At 39.3% G+C, this 9,609-nt stretch overlaps 1 pseudogene; it reads right to left on the minus strand.

Moving 5' to 3' along the window:
* Positions 1 to 5,275: 5,275 nt before the first annotated feature.
* On the minus strand, positions 5,276 to 5,373 carry LOC132315438 (small nucleolar RNA R71; annotated as a pseudogene).
* Positions 5,374 to 9,609: the final 4,236 nt, after the last annotated feature.

The raw sequence follows: 9,609 nt of genomic DNA on the forward strand, positions 1-9,609 counted from the left end.
CAGTTGTAGTTTCGGTTTCAGGGATGCAGCGCCGGATGATTTGATCCTGGCAATATTTGAACAACTTTGGATCTTCCCAAAAGAAATGTTTGACTTGGGAGAAGAACTGGTCTTTCTCTTATTTGGACCAATTGGATAGAATTTTGCCTACCGCTAGATAGTTGACAATATCCGCAAACCAAGGGAGACTTGAATGGGAAATCTGAAAAAGTTGCTCATCCGGAAAGGAGTCCCGGACCGCAACAAATTCAGAGGATTTCTCAATGAGTAAGCGAGAGAGATGGTCTACGACAACATTGTCGGTCCCTTTTTTATCCCAGATTTTGATGTCAAACTCTTAAAGTAAAAGTATCCATCGAATTAGGCGAGGTTTGGTCTCTTTTTTAGCTAGCAAATGCCTAAGAACGGCATGATCCGAGAAAACAATGACCTTGGATGCAAGAAAATAAGAACAGAATTTATCCAATGCATACACAACAACTAGCAATTCTTTCTCAGTGGTGGTGTAATTTAACTGGGCGTCGGAGAGTGTCTTGCTAGCATAATAGATGACGTATGGAAGTTTATCCACATGTTGGCCAAAAACCGCACCTAATGCATAATCGGATGCATCACACATGATCTTAAATGGAAGAGACCAATTAGGCGGTTTCATGATTGGGGCGGTAGAGAGGAGAGTGCAAAGTTTTATGAAAGCTTCCATACAAGCTTCATCAAAATTGAACGGAACATCCTTGGCAAGAAGATTACACAAGGGCCGAGAAATTTTGCTAAAGTCTTTGATGAAGCGATGATAGAAGCCGGCATGGCCAAAAAAGGAATGGATTTGATGGACAAAATTTGAAGGAGAAAGATTAGAAATTAACTCAACTTTGGCTTTGTCCACCTCAATTCCCCGTTTAGAAATGGCATGTCCTAGAACAATGCCTTCTTGGACCATAAAATGGCTTTTCTCCCAACTTAGAATTAGATTCGTCTCCTTACATCTTTGGAGTACAAGAGATAAATTGTGGAGACATGAGTCAAAGGAGGATCCAAAGATGGAAGAGTCATCCATGAACACCTCTAAGAACTTTTCAACCATATCCGAAAATATGGACATCATGCATCTTTGGAACGTGGCCGGAGCATTGCATAGCCTAAAAGGTATGCGTCTATAAGCAAAGGTTCCGAAGGGGCATGTGAATGTGGTCTTCTCTTGATCTTGCGGATCAAATGCCACTTGGTTATAGCTGGAATAACCATCAAGGAAATAATAGAAGCTTTGGCCAGCTAAAATCTTTGAGATTTGATCAATGAATGGAAGTGGAAAATGATCCTTCCTAGTGGTAGAGTTTAGTTTCCGGTAATCAATGCACACACGCCACCCGGTGGTGGTGCGTTGTGACACGAGCTCTCCCGCAGAATTTTCAACGACGGTGAGGCCGGATTTCTTGGGTACAACTTGAGTGGGGCTCACCCACTTGCTATCAGAGATGGGGTAGATGATTCCTTCATCTAGTAGCTTGATCACTTCTTTCATGACCAATTCTTTCATATTGGGATTCAACCTGCACTGCACCTCTCTAGAAGGTTTAGTGTCCTCCTCCATATGGATGCAATGTATACAAATAGCGAATCCTTTCAAATCAGCTACTGCCCAGCCAATAGCTTCTTTGTGCTCTTGTAGCACTGCTAAAAGGCTAGTTTCTTGATCCTTTAAAAGGTCAGAAGCAATGATGACCGGAAGAGTTTTACTCGCACCAAGAAACACATATTTGAGGTGGGCCGGGAGCGGCATTAATTCAAGTTATGGTGGAGATTTCAAGGAAGGGGCCGGAGGAGTAGTGGAAAGCTGAGGAAGTGGTTCTTTTGGTACCTTCTAAGGAGGACAATTCGTGATAGCATTAATGTCAAGCAAAGAGTTTACTTCTTGGATTGATTGGTCAATATCAAAGTTTGAGAAGTCAAAGTGAGACATGCAAGTTTCCAAAGGATCTTTGCTTAGAATGAAGGGGAGAGATTCTTTGACCACTTCATCTACCACATCGATAAAGAAATAATCATCCTCATCGGGAGGATGTTAAGTTGCATGGAAGATGTGGAGTTTGACTTGCATATTTCCAAAGGCGATATTGATGAGCGCTGAAAAGTGCGTATTTAAACTCCTTAAGCTTAGGTATTCTAGTACCTTTATCTATCTTACTTTACCGTTTTAAATTAATTTCGTGTTATTTCCACTTTCAGGCACTTATCCCAAAAATAAGCTAACTCAGCCAAATAATAACAGAAATAAAGCAATTCTGGGATTAATCAAAGAAAGGAGCCAAGTGGAAGCAAAAGAAAGAAAAATATGGAATTCAACATCTTCGATCGATCTCAGATCAAAGTTCGATCGATCCAACATGATCGATCTCAGCACTTCAAGATGGATCTAAGCCATGATGACATTTTTAGAGATCTCAAAAGTTCGATCGATCCAACATCATTCTTCGATCGATTGAACTACCTTGTCCTTATCTAAATGATTGATCTTATCCAGTTGTACCACCCTACCAACCACTTTTGTCCTTTTCCCAAAAATATCTTTGAAATATCTCAGATTTGTTTTTATCCAAAAAGGCGCCGCCATTGAGCATCGATCCAACTTCAGTTCGATAGATCTCAGTCATGTTCGATCGATCCAAGTCCAAGGTTCGATCGATCGAACTTCCTCCAGTGCAAAAAAGTTAAATTTCCAGCTCATTAAAAGTTGTTCTTATCCAATCATTGGGGACTATTTTGTGGACGATCCCAGCTCATTTTGCGTGTCACTTGACCTACCTATATAAAGAATATGATACACTTTTTGAAAGGGGGTTAGCATTCTTAGAAATCCATCTATCACAATAGAGGCTATTCTTAGGGAGGAAGAAATGAGGAGAAGGCTAGAGACACAAGCTTAGGAGCTCCTCATCAACCAAGGAGTAGATTTCTTCCATGAAGTTTTCCCTTGAGGGTTGGAGAAGCATTACCATGAGTGGCTAAACATCCTCTTGGGGCTAGAGTTAGCCCCAAGCATGCTTTTTACATCTTGATTTTGTGTATTATTGAGGGATTAGTGTTGTAATACATGTTTTGGCACTTTTATATATATAGATCTTGTTTATTCAATGATTTATGTGGTTTAATGCTTCCAATTGATCATTTCATTCTATCCATATGTCTATGTATGCTAGAATAGATGTTCATGTGTTTGTCTCTATTTCTTGTGTTGTTGATGCATGCCTATGTGTATTAATTCCATAGATCTAGAGATTGTCAAAACATAGTGCTTGATGGAATGCTCTTGTAATTTTCTTGATGGTTCATGCTCATTTCTTGATGGATTGTGCCTCTTTCTTAGCTTAATTAGTTTAATTTCATGTCATTAGCTTAATTGTAGTGTAGTGGTAGTATAGTTGTTAGATGAGAGGATAATCTATGCTTGTCGTTTGATGTTCCATACTTTTGAATGCAACTATCATATGTCTCTAACCTTGTGGTGTATTTGGCTTGTGAGCTTAATCAACGGATTAATGACTTGCTAGATATGTTGTGTTTTTCACATGCTACTTAGACAATATATACTTAATTGTTAGATATGTTGTGCTTTTCACATGTTGCTTAGACAATATATACTTAATTGGTCATCCTTGTTAATTGAATCAACCAAACATACACACATCAATATTGCAACACACATTTCCCTCATTAGTCACTTGTTAAGGGTGTAGAAAAGTATTACTTGGTGGTGACCTCTAAACCCCAAGATCTCTCTCTCTTACTTACTCTTTATTGCATTCAATTATTTAGTTTAATTTGTTCTCTAGTTTAATCAACCAACCAACTATTCATTTGATCACTCGACCTACTAACCCTAATAGTGATTCCACAACCAAATTCGACTCCAATCCCTTGGGACGATCCCTACTTACCGTAACTATATTTTTAGTGAAGGTAGTAGTGGCTTCTATAAATGTAAAACTTGGCCCTCGCCTTAATGCACACTCTCTTAAGCTTATGGTAGGACGGCAAACCATAGTTTTTGCAGCCGTTGCCGGGGATTAGGCAACGTCGTATTTGTGGAATCAATTAGGAATTAGTACTCTTTTGATCGTGTCTTTACTTTGTTTCCAATTTTTGTTACTTATTGTGTTTGTTCTTAATTGACAAGGTGCATTGAGCTAGGAGGCAAGCAAAGGAGCATTCAAGCAAAGGAGCTAAGCAAGTAAGGAAAAATGCTAGAAATCTAAAAAAAAATTGCTAAGCTAAGCTAAAAATTTGGAGTTGAAGTGCTAAAGGACCTTTATGAGCTTTTCTTTACTCATCCCTTAGTTAAATCGTCGGCCCGCGTGGAGGCTTGTTTTTAAATTCTTAGATAAATCATGAACCCGCGTGGTGGCATTCTTAATTGTTCTTTGCATCATTGTTATCAAAGCATAGGAGTATGGGTTAAGTGTTTGTGGAGGAAGTTTCATTGAATTGTTGTGAAGTCGAAGTGTTTGTTCATTCATTATGTTTATGTGTTTTCCATTGTGCATGCATGGTCGTAGATCACTAAGACCAACTCTTGTCCCTCTTGATTTGCATCTTGAATCCGTAGTTAGAAATCCTAGGGGAAAAGGAAGTTCTAGTTCTACCCAATCCATTACATCAATGGAAGGCCTTAATGAAGAGCATGTAGAGGACCTTGATCACATAGACCAACAAGGTATCCTCCATCTAAATGTGCATCATGAGAACATGCAAGTACCATTAGGCATGCCTAGGCCATTCATTCACCAACCACAACAACAACAAGGCCAAGTTCCATTTGGAATGCCAAGGCTAATGTATGCTCCACAACCTCCCATCATTCAAGGAAATCAAAATCAAGGTGTCCATGTTGCACCTTAAATTGCTAATCCTCCACTTGCTTTAAGAGATCATTATGTGCCTAATGAATACAATGCACCCACATGCATTCAATTGCCACCATTTAGAGCACATCACTATGAAATTAAGCCACAAACCATTCAAATGCTTCCTAACTACCATGGACTTCCAAGTGAAGAACTTTACAAGTATTTGGATGAGTTTTTTGAAGTATGTTCCACCGTAAAATATACGGACATGCCGGAAGAGGTCTTAAGACTTAAACTTTTTTCCATTCACCTTAAAGGACAAGGCAAAGTATTGGTTTAATAATCTTAGGCCTTTTTCAATAACTTCTTGGGCAATGCAACAAGAGTTCTTGAAGAAGTACTATCCAGTTTCTAAGACCAATGTCATGAGAACTTCCATTAGAGAATTCACACATGGGGATGGAGAAACATTTCATGAGGCATGGGAACGCTTCAATGAATTGCTTAGGAAGTGTCCACATCATGACATGCCCAAATGATAATTAGTTCAATATTTCTTTGAGAGCTTATCGGACAATTACAAGGGCATGGTTGATGCTTCCATGGGTGGCTCACACATTGATAGGCATGAGGATGACGTGTGGCGTCTTTATGAGAGCATGAGTGAAAATTCTTTGCATGGAACATTATCATCCAAGAATGGTAGAAATTCTCAAGGTAGGAAGAGTGTTGGCTTACATCAAGTCGACCACTCAAATGAAATAGCCGCCAAAATGAAGTCTTTATCTCAAAGGTTTGATCAATTTTTTATTAATCAAAACTTGGCAAACCAAGTATCTTCCTTCCCTAACCATTCTCATCGTGCATCAAATGAATCATGTATGACTTGTTTTAGTGTTCTTCATTCTACTTCTCATTGTCCCCATGGACAAGTGCAAAATGAACCTAATGAACAAGTCAATGCAACTTTTGTGAACCAAGGGAACAATCCTTATGGTGCTCATTATAATCCAAGTTGGAGAAATCATCCGAACTTCTCATGGAAATAACAAGGGGAGGGCTCAAACCCTTCCCAATGCGGTTTTCAAAGTACATTCCACCTCTACTTCAAAACCAAGGATCCCAAGGTTATAAACCTTATCAATCACAAGGGAATCAATTTGCTAACTCTCATTTTCCCAATCAATCTTATTCCCAATGAAATGCTAGAAGTCCCGCCTTTGAAGAAAAAGTTTTGAATGCTTTGGGCACTCTTGAGGCAAACACACAATTGTTTCATTCCCACTCTCAATCTATTGCAAAGCTACAAACCCAAGTAGGGCAATTAGCAAGCACTCTTAATACAAGAGAGAAGGGAAAGATGCCTATGAATGCCCCACCTAAGCAACAATGTGTTGTGGAAACCCATTCCTCATCGAAAGGCTACACCATTGAGCATGTTAATGCGGTGACAACCTTGCAGAGTGGTAGGATTGTGGACAATCAAGTTGAAATGTCCAATGAAGAGAGTGAACCGGTACAACCTTAAGTTGTCACCCATCCCGTTTCACATCCCATTCCCCCTTCATTGCATATACATGATCTTGTGAATGAGAAAACTTCAAAATGTGATTTGAAGAATGATTTTGAAAATGATTTGAAGAAAGATTTGCTGAAAAATGAATTTGAAAAGGTTTTGTTGAAAAATGATTTGAAATAAAGTGATTTGAAAAATTCTTGTGTTGAAGAAACTTCAAAGAAAAATTCTGAAAAGGTTTTTGAACCAAAAGCTCCATTTCCGGATGCCTTAAAAGGATCCATTTCAAAAGACAAGCAAAAGGCAAAAACCAATGAAATCATGGAAATGTTTAGGCAAGTGAAAGTCAATCTTCCACTTTTGGATGCAATCAAGCAAATTCTGGCTTATGCCAAATTCTTGAAAGACTTGTGCACCCAAAAGCGGAAGAACAAGAGCCAAACACCAAGAAAAGTGGTTTTAACCGAGCAAGTGAGCTTAATTTTGCAACATAACACTTTACCAAAGTTTAAGGACCCCGGTTCACCTACCACCTCATGCATCATTGGTGATCATATTATTAATCGGGCGCTTCTTGACTTAGGAGCAAGTGTTAACCTTCTTCCATACTCGGTTTATATCAAATTGGGCCTAGGTGAATTGAAACCGACGTCGGTAATTTTACAACTTGCTGACGGATCCATTAAGAAGCCTAGGGGTATCATTGAGGATGTTTTGATAAAGATTGACAAATTTTTCTTCCCCGTTGATTTCGTTGTCATTGACACGGAATCGATCCTTGGCCGTCCTTTTTTGGCAACCGCTAATGCCAACATCAATTGTAGGATGGGGATAATAAAAATATCATTTGGCCATATGAAGGTGAAGTTGAATATCTTCAATCCCACACCCAACTCAATTGACAAGTATGAAGGAGAAGTAAATATTGTAGAAAAATGTCATGATCTTCAATGTCAAGGAAGTGAACTTTTGTGTAAGACCAAAACTTTAAAGGGATCATCTTCAACTTTGCATTCTCAAAGTGTTGTTTCAAATTCTTGCTTTAAAAGGGCATGGAAGCCCAAAGATTGTGATTGCATTGACAAGGGATCAAAAGTTTCTTTTGAGCTAAATTCAACAAGTTCTTCAAAGAACCATTTGTTGGGTGGAGTTCAAAGCATCTATCACCCCAACAAGGAGGGGATGCATTACAAGATCTGTGATCCAAGCTAAAAGAGCCCAACGTCGTGCTAGAGACGTTAAAGACTAGCACAACATTTCGTAGGGTGTAAAACCCTATTCCTCCCTTATTTCTATCTTTAATTTCATTTCTTACGAAGTCTAGATACTTTTTTTTTGGTTCATATGCATTGCAAGGAACTGTGATTAGGATTGCATGAGCTTTCATGTTGAAGTTGAGCATTTTGCATAAGTTCGATCGATCTCAAATGAGAGTTCGATTAATCAAACTTCCACCTGCATCCAACACTTAGAAAATTTTTCGACCTGCATCTACCTGCATCCAAAATACCTCTCTGTCCCATCGTTCGAACTTATTCTCAGATCGATCATAAGTCCTTCGATCGATCCAAACTTCAAGTTCGATCGATCTTGAGTTCCAACACTTAGCCAAATTTTTGAACCAAAAACCTGCATATTTTTGCTCTCTGTCAGATCGATCGAACATTTGTTCAGATCGATCTATGTTCTTCATCTCACCATCTTTGACTTTGTTTGAATTTTTAATTTTTTTTAAAAATAAAAATAAATAAATAAATAATCCAAAAATACTTTGAAGAGAGATCATCATAGTTCGATCGATCTGAAATCTCAGTTCGATCGATCGAACTAGACGGGAAAAGTTTAAAAAAAAAAATAGAACCTAAGGGTCTCAAGATTGATTCATTAGATCGATCCAACACTCTCACAAACCCTTATCCCTCATTCCCGTCGTCACAGCGCATCCACCCATCTTCATCATCTCCGGCGAACCTCCAGCGAGATCCAGTGAGCTTCGACTCTCTCTCTCTCTTCTTTCTCTTCTTGAATTTCACCCCCTTCTATTCTCCACTTCTCTCTTCATTTGGGGTAAGATCCGAACCCCATCTTTAAATCTAAGCTTTGAATTGATGCATAAATATTTTATATTCTAGATCTAGGTTACTTAAATGTTCAAATCCTCCATTGATGAAGCTTGAAGCATGTTATAGATATGTTTATATAGATTTGTATATATGTGTTTATATTTTGAGTTTTGATTTAATTTGTGGGAGTATGGGCCTAGTCCAGTAACTAGGATTGAGGAATTGTTATGTTGATGGGCCCACGACCATGTCGTGAAAGCCCCGTATCATCCACGTTACAGATCTATGACTTTTCGACTTTCATCTTCGCACAGTTCGATTGATCGAACTTCTATCTCCGATTGATCTGGTGAGATTAATCAAACTCATTTTTTTAGTTTCTCGGATCGATCAAAGTTTTAAGATCGATCTCACATTTTTTGTGATCGATCGAACTTCACATATTTCATACACACATTCCATGCATCTTATCTTGCGTCCATGCTATCTCATTCATGCCCAATGCCTATGATATTCCACATTGGATGCATTTCATACTTACACTGCTTAGCATGTTCACATCCTGTCACTTGCATAGATTCATGTCATATATGTTTTGTCTATCTTACTTGACATGTATGTTTCTATTTTTGTGCTTTCAATTCTTTATTCTGGCACTGACTCCGCTTGCAACTTTTAAATTATTTTTAGGCCATGCCTAAGCGCAAGACCATAGCCCACGGTCACTATCACCGCCGGGGCAGGCACACTTTTGATGTCGAGGCTGGTCCTTCTCATGACCATGACCCTGCACAAGAGGAGCCATTAGAGCCTACTCCACCTCAGTCACCTCCTCAGGCTTAAGCTGCGTTTACTCCATCTCCATCACCGGATGAGGCTGAGGCTGAGCATTCACCATCACCATCCCCACCACATCATCCACCTCAGCTAGCCCAGGAGTGTGACAGGCCATTGCCTAGATATATATAGATGTCAGTGGCTCATGAGTCAGTTTTTGATGTTGACTTCTTCTCCAGATTGGCGCTGACCCGATCCGCTTATGATGACATTATCCGGAGGGGCCTTGTAGCTATTCTTGCCCCAGTTACTGAGCCAGTCTACCTGCAGCTAGTTTGGGTGTTCTTCTAGAACCTCCGACCGTCCCCACGTACCACGGCAGAGCTGGTCACTACCATAGATGGCCACC

This window comes from Cornus florida, unplaced genomic scaffold (genome assembly GCF_030987335.1).
Source record: "Cornus florida cultivar Cherokee Brave unplaced genomic scaffold, ASM3098733v1 CherokeeBrave_3.0.0_Hap2_Chr06, whole genome shotgun sequence".
In the NCBI taxonomy this organism is placed as follows: Eukaryota; Viridiplantae; Streptophyta; class Magnoliopsida; order Cornales; family Cornaceae; genus Cornus; species Cornus florida.